The sequence below is a fragment of the Etheostoma spectabile genome, chromosome 15 (genome assembly GCF_008692095.1).
Source record: "Etheostoma spectabile isolate EspeVRDwgs_2016 chromosome 15, UIUC_Espe_1.0, whole genome shotgun sequence".
NCBI classification, from domain to species: Eukaryota; Metazoa; Chordata; class Actinopteri; order Perciformes; family Percidae; genus Etheostoma; species Etheostoma spectabile.
The window spans coordinates 34,987,376-35,000,706 of NC_045747.1; the positions used below are offsets into that span (position 1 = coordinate 34,987,376).

Consider the following 13,331-nt stretch of genomic DNA (forward strand, 5'->3'; position numbering starts at 1 on the left):
CTCACTAACTGAACACAACACTGCTGTTATTTTGAACAGTTACACAGAATGAGCAGCCTGCATGCCATGTCTTTTGGGTCTGTTGGTTTTCTATGAACACTTAATAGTAAATTATTTGCCATGTAGAAATACCACTTCTACCAAAAAATACAATTTATGAGGTTAGTGATGTTGGACTGCTATTATTTTGAACACAACTGTACCTGAAAGAAAAAAGTTACTGGATATGTACAAAATATCACACTAAAATATAGTGCATTACTATACACAAACAATGTCTAACTAGCATTTAGAGTTAGAAGTTCCACCTTAAAGAGAAGTTGAGTAAATGTAAGTAAATTGTGCTTATAATGCCTCTACTCTTGAATACGCTTGAGCACACACACACACCAGACACACCCACACACACACACACACACACACACACACACACACACAGAGTATTGTATGTCCTTACATTCCATGATGCTTGTTGATATCCCTACATATATAAACTATGTATGTATCTAAATCTTTTTTTTTCTTTGTGAAAAACTTGAGAAAAAAGAGTGGCATGCACACAAGATAAATTAGACAAAGATACAGACATCCCCCCCCCCCCCTGTCCCTTTTACTTGTATCTTCTCCAGCCCCCCCCCTTCCCCTCTGAAATATCAAAACCTAATATGCATACAACTCATTTTCCACAATTCATTTTTTAATGATAATCTGATATTGCAGAGTTCCTTTGTTTTTTTAACCTCTTCATTTTCTATGCATTTTTCAGGTCAAAATGTGATTCAGAATTTTCATGTAACTACAAATAAAAAAAACAAAAAAAAAACCCTCTCACCCTTGTGGGGTGGTATGTGTCATCCTCAAACTCGGTCCTCTACCAGAGGCCTGGAGTTTGAGGGTGTATCTCGTCAGTTCTGCTTACGGTTCCGTAGGACTGGCATCTCTTCGGACCAGAAGACCTCGGATGTGTTTTCACACCTGGAATCTGCTGCGCTCACTCTCCCAGTTTGGGGGTCACAGCCCCCAGTGCTCCGATTACCACTGGCACCACTGTTGCACTTACTTTCCACATCTTTTCAAGCTCCTCTTTCAGCCCTTGGTATTTCTCAAGCTTCTCGTGTTCCTTCTTCTTGATGTCCTCTGCTGATTTCATGATGTTTATTTGCAAAGGAGAACCTGAAATGTATGGAAGTGACTCTACCAAACATGGCAAGTGGGACCAATCCCAGTCGTAGTTTTTGAAAGTGCACATCAGCGTATGAACTTACCTATTGTTACCCCAGTGTTGATTTAATGCGAAGCATATGTTGCTATAAGCCTCTTGTTTGAGGAAAACTACCACAGTCCTTCACAACTTCTGTTAATCAGATGGATATTACCAACTCGCTCGCTGACAGGCTTTTCTTCATGTTACACAAGCTCGCCGACTTGAAACTGTTTTTAACTTTGGCGCACCGACTCCTAAACCACCTACAGCATTTCCTTCCTTTACAATAAATAAATCTGCTAAGATTTCTTTTATCGTTGTCAATATGCTTACTGACCTTTTCCTCTGAATTCTGACTTTAAACTTAGAACAAAATACAATTTTCACGTGGCCCTAATCCTCGCAATGCACTTAGCAATTGAAAAAAAAAAAGAAGACCTTTACTCACTGATCTTGAAGAGCCTGGTACTTTGTCAATAGTGTCTGCAGAGAGGCGGTGTGGCCATTGTGGGCCGCGGCATGATCACCCGCCTATAGGGAATTGGAATCCTGGGGGGGCAGAGAAGATGATTATTATATATTTTGCCTCATGTATTATTCCCTGGCACTGAATAATGAAAAAACTGGACTAGCATGCAAGTAAATGGGGAATATGCTACTAGAAATGAATGTGCTATATGCGGAATAGGGTGGAGCAGGGCAAATTTTGTACTTTTACTCCATTACAGTCATTTGACCGTTTTTTATGTTATCATATAGTTCAACTTCATTATCACAAGTACAAAACAAAGAAGTGTAGTTAGTGTCTAAACTGAAGTGCTTAAGCAGGGATTAACAAAATAGCATGTGCTACAGTATATACAGGTACATCGTTGGTGAGTATGTGTGGGTGTTTGGTGGCGCAGTTCAGCAGAAGTCAGTTGTTTACTTTGGTGTTGAGACCAAACACATGTAATTATAAAATACATGTTTCTTTATAAATTAAACTACCCAACAATTCTCCAAGTCAGCTGAAATATAGAACATGTGTGGCCAACATACTGTAGAAACCAAGTTGCAAACCCTCCTCAGGCAGTGTGGTCACGTTATTTTGTTCTAATGATTCGTCCACAGACGGATTTTCTCATTCATTGTGGTGGTCACCACAAATGGGAACGTGACAATTTCACAAACTGCCATTAGACTGGGCTGCAGCACCTCCTTTGGGGGACAACGCCCGCCAGGACCGATCCACTGTCTCTGGGACGCAACAACACGGAAATGAACGCCACCTCTTACGGAACGACATAACGTGACGCCTACAAAAACGGAGGGTTGTGGTTAAAAAGAACACAGCAAAGGAACTGCCAATGTGGGACACAATGCCTGGTCTCCGGGGTGAATCCCTGTGTTATTGGACCCAACACCACTCAACAACCTCCTTCTGCGAATTTCAAGATACTCGCCTACCATAATCGTGGTTGTTATCACGAATATGATCCCTAAAATACATTAGTTTTATAATCATGCTCACACCACGAAAAAACGAAAAAACGTGTCCCTGTACACGAATCAATATAAATAAGTCACATTTGCCATGAGACTGGCTGAGTGTAGACATTCCAGCAGGCCTGCCATGTGGTGACCTACACACAGACTTTGAGGCTGCTCAGATTTGACCACTTGTAGTATCGCGTCTAGATCCGTCCTCAAACAGACATCCAGCCCCCGTCCGCTTCTGGTGTTGTCTTACACAGTGGTGGGATGTAACTAAGTACATTTACTCTATTACTGTATACTTTGGAGTCCTTGTTTTTGTACTTTGTTTTTCCTTTAGCCACTTTTCCCTTCTAGTCAATTACATTTCAGAGAGAATATTGTCTTTTTTTACTCCACGACATTCACCTACAGCTTTAGTTCCTTTGCAAATTACAACACGTTTTTTTTAAAATACAATGTTTTATTAATAAATTAACTATTAAAGCCTACTAAGTCCATCTGAAAGGTGATTAGCCGATTAACCCTTAGTTATTTGGACAGAACGTTTTGGATCCTTTCTCGTTTCTAAAGTGAGGATTTCCTGCATTCAGCACGTTTACTTTTAATACTTAAGTACATTTTCTTGATGATACCTACATACTTTACCTAAGTAACATTGTTAATGCTACTTACACTCGTAACTATAACTTGTGTGTTTAGTACTTTCACTCAGTAAAGGTCTGAACATTTACAACACACCACACAACAACACACAGATACTGACCAGGTCATGGCGAGGGTGGTACTGAGGGAGTGCCAGTATGCGAGCGCTGAGAGGTCGTTCCAGCAGGTCGTTGATGGACGGCCCGCATGCTGCCAACCATATACAGCACTGTGAGCACGGATACAGAGACGTGGTGATTTTCAACTGTAAAGTCATCTTGTGTTGTAATGCCAATGTCACACACGGTCTCTTCAGCGGCTTTACAGGTCCACATCAAACAGCCCACACTGTGGGAACGAAGGGGTTGGCGCTATAAAGTTAAGTGTCAATTCTACTGTTGGTTCAGCAACAACTAAAACCCCTTTTACTTAGGTTTAATTAGTTTAGATTTTTTTCGTCATTTGTAACTTAACAACATTCAACACACCGGTGAAAACAATGAAGACTGATTTTGATTCCTTTTTGCATAAAAACATATCTAAAAGAAAACAGGACAAAAAAAAATGTGTACCTGAATCTTAAATTATTACACTTGTCCTTTTATCATGTAATTTATAATATTAGGATTGAGTTTAGCCTGTCCTAAATAGCTGTAAACAGATTGCATGACACTTCACACAACCCATTCATTTTTTTGTTTCTAAAGAATTAATTTTGTTTGTTAAAAAGCATAATTACCAACTCTGTTAATAGTGACAATAACATTTTCTATACTGCAATTTTTTTGTTTCTTAGCTGCCGATTCATGAAATTTTTCATTAGAGTTTTTTGCAGATTTCCTGCTGCTATTTACACAAATTATATTTTTTTTAATAAACTCAAAATTTTAACACATCTTCCACCCTAACAGAATAATTACTGCTAAATTCCCCGCAGATTTTTAATTTTCAATTGCAAAATAAATATAATACAATGTTTATCTTCATTTGGGTCTGCTTATCAGCTTACATATATTCTATTCACCAATAAATAACTTTTGCTTGTGTGATCTAATCTTGCTGCTATACACAGAGCGTGGTGATATATATATCTAATATATATATATATATATATACACACAGCACATATACACATCGTAATTCCTCAATCATAATTCCATTGAATTTCTCAAATAAAAGCCAGGGTCTTTATTACCTAACTGCAGAAGATACAGGCTTGTATTTGAAGCAGGCTTTATTGAGGCAGGCTTGTTTACTTGTTGCTGTGTTTGTTGTTGTTTAACAAACCTGGTAGCGTCCATGTACAGAGATCATTCAATTTTTGAGAATTGCAAAAAACATGACCAATACAACAACCACAGCCAAAGGGCGAACAAACATTTTGGGTCAGAATAATTAACCATAATCACCATTTTGTCTTTTGAACCCTGTAAATGTACCACCCATTCTCATGGCAGTTTGTGAATGCTCACGTTATTTAATCTATTGTTTGGTACAGTCACTTTAATGTCGTTGTTTTCGTGTGTTGATTACAAATTTTGAAAAAAATGTATTTCATGGAAAGCCGAGTAGTTTTGAAAAACCGAAAATCCTGCAGTGAGTTGGTCGGAGGGGTGGATGGTTCAACACACCAGGACTTTCACTCCGGAGACCAGGGATCGCGTCTCGTGTGTTTCCGTTCCTTTCCTACTCTCTTCCTAACCACAACCCTCCTGTTGTTGTTGGCGTGTCCTGCACGGTGAGGTTCCTTTCCTTGTTCTTTTTTTTTCCCCACCACACTGTCCTGTTGTTGTCGCCTGCATGTGGTGTTTCATTTCCCCGTTGTCGCGTCCCCAGAGCACCCGTGTCATGGCAGTTTCCTGAAATGATCATGTTTGAAAATCGTGAACTTTACATAAAATAACACACATTACATGACCTGTACCCAAACTGAAATAAACCCAAATAACTTGACATTTCACGTTCTGGCGTGAGACTGCATTGAAAAGTACCGTAATATTTACAATGCAGGTATGCTAGTACAGGAAAGCATAGATCGTTTTAGTAAAGACCATTGCTGTTTGCGCACACCAGATCTGTTTAACTACGATGGTACTAGCTAGCTTTGTTTCTAGCTACAGGCTAACTTTTGCTTCCCCAAATCCATCTATTTAATTTATTTTTATCTTGTTTATTGATCCCCAATGGGGAATACAATTTATACTCGTGTCCCAACTTTGTTATGTTCACACACATCCTGACTACACACACACACACACAGCTCGAATCTGTACATGCCCTAATGAGAGATGTCAGAGTGAATCTCCACTGAACCAGCGCCTGGAGCAGTTGGGGGGGGGGGGGTACGTTGCCTTGCTCAAGAGCACCTGGCAGTGCCCAGAGGCGAAGTCTCCAGCCATCAATCACCACTCCGTACTTTTTTTGGTCCATACAGGACTTGAACAAGTGACCTTCCGGTTCTCACCCAACTCCCTCGGATTGAGCTACTGCCACCCAAGCTAGCTAGCTGTGCTCTGCCTTGTTGACTAATCAATCATCTCATCCTTCTGTTTCTTCTCGGATTCTTCTGGGGTCAATGTCAAAATGTCTTGGAGATTTTTCACCCAGTTTCTCCAAATACTTTAAAACTCTTTTAGTTGTGTTGTTGAAACGTCCTCCTAGCAACCATCCCATAATTCTCGCCAGCACTATCGAGACCCATGTTACTCCTAGCTGTCACTGCCCAATGTGAGTTGAGTGCAGATTTGAGTTGTGCATGCGTCACTTTGCGACAATAGCCTACGATGCTTACTGCTACCGAAGACTTCTGTAATTCTTCAATGTACGGCTGTTGCTTGACTCGCATTCTGAGCTAACGTTAGCAATCAAACATCATAGATGCTAAAACGTTTTGAAATTATTTCCTTCTTCTGTTATTGTTTGTAATAGAAACGTTATTATTTTAATGGATTCAAAATGGTTTTTTGTCTTGGCCCCCTCTCTTTATGCTTTACATACTCCCCCTTGGAAAGATCCTCCGCCGACTGGCCTCCACTTCCACCACTAATGAACCAACTCACACCTCTCCCAAAGACACAGTCTCCACCCACTCCACCCTTATAGCCTGCCTCACTGAGATTAAATCATGAGTGCAGAAAACTTCTCCACCCACTTATTATTCCACCATTTAGTTTATTCATCATTCCCATTCTCACATCTCACTATTATTTATTTTATTTATCATCTCCTCATTCCTATTTCTGAACTGTTCTATGTTCATACTGTTCATACTGTTCATATGTAAATATAATAACAAATACAAAATGTATATTAGTGTGTAGTTTTGTTTTGTTTGTGTTTTTTGTAGGGGTAAGCACAGTGGAGTAACACTGCTCCAAAACAAATATCTCGTATGTGTCCTCATACACCTGGCGAATAAAGCTGATTCTGATTCAACTCAACTGCAATGAAATAGAGATTCTCATGATTGGCCCAAACTCCCCCCCACCCCGACATGTCCAACCTTTTCCCCCAAAATTGATGACTCAAACGTGGCCTTCTCATCTGCATCCGCAACCTTGGAACCACTTTGATCCCACCCTTTCCTTTGTCAACCTTGTCACAACAAAACCCTCTTCTTTCACCTTTGTAACATTGCGCGTATCCCCCCTCTCTATTCACCACTAGCAGCTAAACAATCAATCATGCCCTCATCACAACCAACTGGACTACTGCAATAGCATTTTTAAAGAACTACCTACTTGACAAAATCACCACAAACTCCATACTCCAGACCAGGTGGGAATTAGCCACAATGCTGGTTGGATGCCCAATTTTACCAGCCCCTTATATTTTTTACCAGGCACTTTTTCCGGAATTCAAATTTATAAAGAAAGTACACTAGCATATTTTAAATTGCTTCATACATTTATTTTGTATTATTACATATTTTATTAAAATAAGCAAGTAAAAACTGAATGTGAAAAAATATAACGCCTTTTGCCACACTCACAAGATGGGTCCTCTTTGCCGCTGTATGGCATGCACTTGATATGAGACTTAGATGACATGGTTTTTCATTGCCTCTATATTACGGTTAATTGTTCCTCTAACAACTAATTGTTTTCATTTTCTGAAGACAAGCAGTTCAACAGTAGTACAGTGCATGGACTGGTCGTCTGTAAGGTAGCTATAGATTTTGTCGATGGACCGATACATATCAACGTCCATGTTGGCATCCACATGGAGCCACCATTGTAATGCCACGCACCCCCCCTGTCAGACACACGCTTATTGTACATGGGAAATTACAACTGCGTTGGTCTTAAACTAACAAAGAGACTTGCTTTGGGCTTTGCCTGTGCTGCTCCTTATTGAAGCTACTTCCCCCCCTTTACTTGCAACTATTTGTAGTGGCAGTCTCTCGCTCTCACTCTCTCCCTGTCAGTACAGTAGCTCACTCGACTGGCCTAGTAACGTATCAGCATGTGGTACGGTCACGCTCTCGCCTTAGCTTAGACACGCGAGAGAAAAGGTTTACGTGGGACCTATCACACTTTCCTTCATCGCACACAGTAGTTCCAAGTAAGTTTGAAGACGATGCTATGTAGCTATTTATGTGTGAGCTAATACTGCCCATCTATTCCTGTGCGCTGCCAGAGTTATGTTTTCTTTTATTGAAAAAAAAAAAAAACGTAATAGATAGACAAAAAAAATGTTCCACACTCACTCCCTGTCATGAAGATTTTGCTTCCATTGGTTTTTTCGTGAGCCATCTTTCTACTTCTGCCTCCTTTTTGTTGACCCTTGCTTCTTTATCTCGCTGGTTCTGTTTCTTCCTCTTTCTCCCCTTTGCCTCCATTATAGCTCTCTTGGCTATATAACATTTGGTTATGCAGCAGTGTTTCTGATTGTTGGTCCCGTTCATAATGAGAAACATAGGGAAGGAGACTTGAATGAATGCAACAGATTGTGTGTGTGTGTGTGTGTGTGGTGTGTGTGTGTTGCGTACATGTCTCGTCGTATTGTGTTTAAAGTTCCTCCCAGGTGTTATTGGACAGATGAATAAATACACTGATGTTCACACCACTGCTTGGTGCTAAGCTATGTTTAATTCATTACATCATCATTGTATGTTAAATTACTGATGACCTATGATCCATAACTGAACTGATCTTTCCAACTTACCCACTTGCTACCTGTATTCTCAAACCTGCAGCCAAACAATCCTTTTCCAAAATGCACCAAAAATAGTGAAAGTTTTTTTCCCCCTCCCGACATGCCAATATAAACGAGATTATACATCTGTCATATTTCATTGCTATTTAATTGTTCATAGTCTTTAAGGAGACACTAAACTGAAACTTTTGATGCAAATTGACAGCGAAAATCTCACAGATTTTCACTGTTTTAATGTAATACAAGACCATACAGTAATGGCAATGCATTCTGGGAGAAAATAAAAATATTACAGTTCGACTGCATTTTTTACAGGTATTTACTGATATTACGATGCATAAGATCTTCTACACCGTCTAATGTCATGACTGTTTTGAGGATACAACCTCCTTACAATTCTAAAAACAAGTTTTCTCAGAGCCAGAAATCTTCACTTCTTCAGAGCACTACATAGTTGTGTTAATGTCAGTAACCAACGGGGAAGTTTCATGGTGGTAATTTAGTTATGTTTTCTTCCCTACACCGGAAGTGTCTCCCCTTAAAATGGGCAACCGATTGCTTTTAGCTTCTCTTGAACATGTACCTTAAATTAACTCCCAGAAGGCCGAAAGAAGCCACTGTGTACTTCTGACTTACTGTGTACTTGAACTTCAGGAAAACATTATACTACTACATTTACAGGTGTGTTCAGAATGCTAACAGTGTGTTAAAAGGGAATCCTAAAATCCTTAAAGTAGCATTTTTTGTACTTAAAGAGGAGGACTCAAATGCCGGCTAGGAAAACAAGGATTTATGGGAAGAAGGTGATCAGAAGGTGGGAAGACGCAGGTACGGACAGGACGGAGGCTGACGAAGAGACGCGGACTGGACTGGAGCCAAGAGAGGGACTGGCGCTAGGAACAGGGTTGAAGGCTGGATGTAGCGGGGCGCCGGAGGAGGAGGACCGCAAAAAAGAAAAAAAACAGACTACTCCGCAAGCGGGCCCCGATCGTGACACTTTTCATATCCTATATCAGTACATTGGTTACACTGCACATTCAATTCCAAATCAAAACATGACCAAAATTGATCAAGTTTGTCTTTACCAGAAAGTGAAGAAAAGGATATTAGGCTGTCAGAAACCTAGCAGTATTTCATTTTTTCTTTACAAACCAACATTACTGTACTGAAAAATGTCTCAGGGGTTTGCTTTACTTTGAAGCACACAATACAAGTTGTGTGGCGACGCGAGGGCGGACAAAACGCAGACACCGACAACGCCACCCAGGATTTCCCCCTAGAGAATTAGTTTTACTCACTACTTGTAATTCTATCAGTATAATTTAAGGACACACAGGTCAGCTTACAAAAAAGGTGTCAGAGAACAAGGTGCAACTTTTAAAGAACTACAGTCATTGTTACCAAGAATCAGGTGAATTTAAAAACATTAAATTTACAGAACAGTCATACCAAAAGGAAAGGGAAAAATTATAATTGGGCTAGTTTAACAGTGGAGGGGGAGAGGGAACGGGGAAGGTAAGGGATCCCAGGGAGGGTCAACACCACCACCTTCGGCGCTCAGCAAGAAACAGGGAAAAAAAAGGGGCAAGAAACAGGAAACACACACAGCATTGGAGGTGTGTCCACTCAATCAAAGAAATCTATCCAGGTAACCTAAAACAAAGAACCAACACAAAAACTGAAACACAATATATCAATTAAAACAAAGAAAGAAACCACTCAACAATCCAAAACATAACTAATTATACTATAATTAGAATAGAGAGAAAAGAAAAAAAACTCAAATCTTTCAAGGAAAACTGACTAGCTTGAAATGAAATCCAAGAAATGTAATGAAGCTTTAACAGAACTGACAACAACCAAATGAAAAGAACAACTTAAACAAGTTATTGAGGGGGGGTGCAACCTCCTCTGCTATAGGCATACATTTAAAACATGGGCTGGCTCACACATTGGTGGCCCAATTGCAAATTAAAGACAGTTGTCACGAAAGTGATCAATGTTCAGGTTGTGCACTTTACTGTAGGCAAAACACAGTCTCGGCCAAACTGTAGCTCCGTCAACTGTAGCTCCGTCAACAGTAGCTCCGTCAACGTAGCTCCGTCAACAGTAGCTCCGTCAAACCAGCAGCTGGTGGTAGTAATGCTAGGCGGCTAATCTTGACTCTCCGGCAGCCTCAGCCTGGTTCCTAGTGATTAAGAATAAATCAGAATTTTCCCCAAATAGCTAACAGGTCGACCACTTTAGCCCACATACGTTCAGCAGAGGATATCAACCCAGAAGGAAGAGCTGTGTGCATGTAACCCACCCCAGACGCTTGCGTTACTTGTTTCTCTTTTCCCTCCAAGGTGAAGGAAAGGACCCACACGCCAAAGATCTACAAACGTTGATACACAATAAGTCAACAGCAGCGGATAACAGAAAGATAAAGTGCAGAGACAGCCAAACCGGCAACTCATGAAGTGAGCGACCTGGAAGTTAGGGCACTTCTGTCACCAACAAGCAGAAGCAGTGGGAGTCAAAAGAGCGGGTAGTTACGAGCAAAACTCACACGGCTACAGTCGCATAACCATTATTCTGAGAACTGCTTCACATCTGTGTCGCATGGAGTCGACCAACTTCAGGCACTGTGAACAGGTTTTCAGCCCAGGGCGATTGAACTACATCCACAATCTCCTCTCATTACTGGGTTCTGCCTCAGAAACGCTTTCTGATGTCACCCCACAATGTTCTATGGGACTGAGGTTCGGGATTGGGCTGCCACTCCTAACATCAATCTGGTTCCTCTGGAACCAAGACTTTGCTTGCTTACTGGTGTGTTTTGGGTCATTGCTTGTTGAAGCCTCATTTCAAAGCCTTTCTCTCCAGCATAAGGCAACATGACGTTTTCACAGTATTTTGATGTATTGAAACTGATCCATGATCCCTGGTTGTGATAATAGGCCCAACACCACAGTAAGAAACATCCCCATAACATGATGTCTGCACCACCATGCTTTACTGTCTTCAGTGTACTAGGCTTGAATTCATTGCACCGTCGTCTGACAAACTGTCAGTGGCCCCTAGACCCAAAAAGAACAATTTAGCTCTCCTCAGTCCCACGAATGTTGCACCATTCTCCCTTTGCCAGTCAATGTGTCTTTTGGCAAATTTCAACCTATTCAGTACAAATCTTTTTTCAGCAGTGGGACTTTGGGGGGGACTTCTACCAATAGCTTTGCTTCCCATAGCCTTCTTCTGAGTGTGACAATACCACAGGTATTTCAAGTCTTCTTTATTTTCCTTGAGCTGATCATTGATTGAGTCTTTGCCATTTTGCTGTTCTTCTCCATCCATTCGAATGGTAGTGACCGTTTTTTTCCCCACGTTGTTCAGACTTGATGCCATTTCAAGGCATTTGAACATTTTGGCTGAGCAGCCTATACGTTCCTGCACTTCTTTTAATGTTTTCCCCCTCTCCAATCAACATTTTAATCAAAGTCCGCTGCTCCTCAGAACACGTATGGAACGAGATTTTGCTGAGTATTTCAGAGTGAAATGCACTATAACCAGCATGCACAGCATTTGCTTCCTTCCTTCCTAAATAAGCATAACTGACACCTTTTTCTTCACAGAATCAATCACCTCACTAACTGAACACAACACTGCTGTTATTTTGAACAGTTAACACAGAATGAGCAGCCTGCATGCCATGTCTTTTCTCTGTTGTTTTTCTATGAACACTTAATAGTAAATTATTGCCATGTAGAAATACCACTTCTACAAAAATACACATTTATGAGGTTAGTGATGTGGAACTGCTATTATTTTGAACACAACTGTACCTGAAAGAAAAAAGTTTACTGGTATGTACAAAATATCACACTAAAAATAGTGCATTACTATACACAACAATGTCTAACTAGCATTAGAGTTAGAAGTTCCACCTTAAAGAGAAGTGAGTAAATGTAAATATTGTGCTTATATGCCTCTACTCTTGATACGCTTGAGCACACACACACACACACACAACCCACACACCACACACCACACACAACACACACACAGAGTATTGTATGTCCTTCATTCCATGATGCTTGTTGATATCCCTACATATTAAACTATGTATGTATCTAAATCTTTTTTTTTCTTTGTGAAAACTTGAGAAAAAAGATGGCATCACACAAGATAATTAGACAAAGATACAGACCATCCCCCCCCCCCTGTCCCTTTTACTTGTATCTTCTCCAGCCCCCCCCTTCCCCTCTGAAATACAAAACCAATATGCATACAACTCATTTTCCACAATTCATTTTTAATGATATCTGATATTGCAGATTCCTTTGTTTTTTATAACCTCTTCAGTTTCTCATGCTTTTTCAGGTCAAAGTGAGTCATAGAATTTTCATGTAACTACATAAAAAAACAAAAAAAAACCCTCTCACTCACCCCTTGTGGGGTGGTATGTGTCATCCTCAAACTCGGGTCCTCTACCAGAGGCCTGGGAGTTGAGGTTCTGCGCAGTATCTTACTGTTCCTAGACGCACTCCTGGACAGAGACCTCTGATGTTTCACCTGGAATCTGCTGGAGCCACTCTCCCAGTTTGGGGGTCACAGCCCCCAGTGCTCCGATTACCACTGGCACCACTGTTGCACTTACTTTCCACATCTTTTCAGCTCCTCTTTCAGCCCTGGTATTTCTCAATTCTTCGCTGTTCCTTCTCTTGATGTTGCTGTCGCTGGGATCACCACATCTATCACTACTGCCTTCTTCTCTGCTGTTTCCATCAACACGATGTCTGGTTGGTTAGCCATCACCAGTTGGTCAGTCTGGATCTTGAAGTCCCACAGGATCTTAGCTTGTCAGTCC

At 40.7% G+C, this 13,331-nt stretch overlaps 1 long non-coding RNA gene across 1 annotated transcript in view; it reads right to left on the minus strand.

Moving 5' to 3' along the window:
- The window catches only part of LOC116703446 (uncharacterized), a 13,677-nt gene extending 2,552 nt beyond the window's left edge, over positions 1-11,125 (minus strand). Inside the window, exon 1 of the long non-coding RNA XR_004335439.1 lies at positions 11,042-11,125. This is a non-coding gene — a long non-coding RNA (uncharacterized LOC116703446). The remainder of the gene's footprint in view (positions 1-11,041) is intronic.
- Between the last annotated feature and the right edge of the window lie 2,206 nt (positions 11,126-13,331).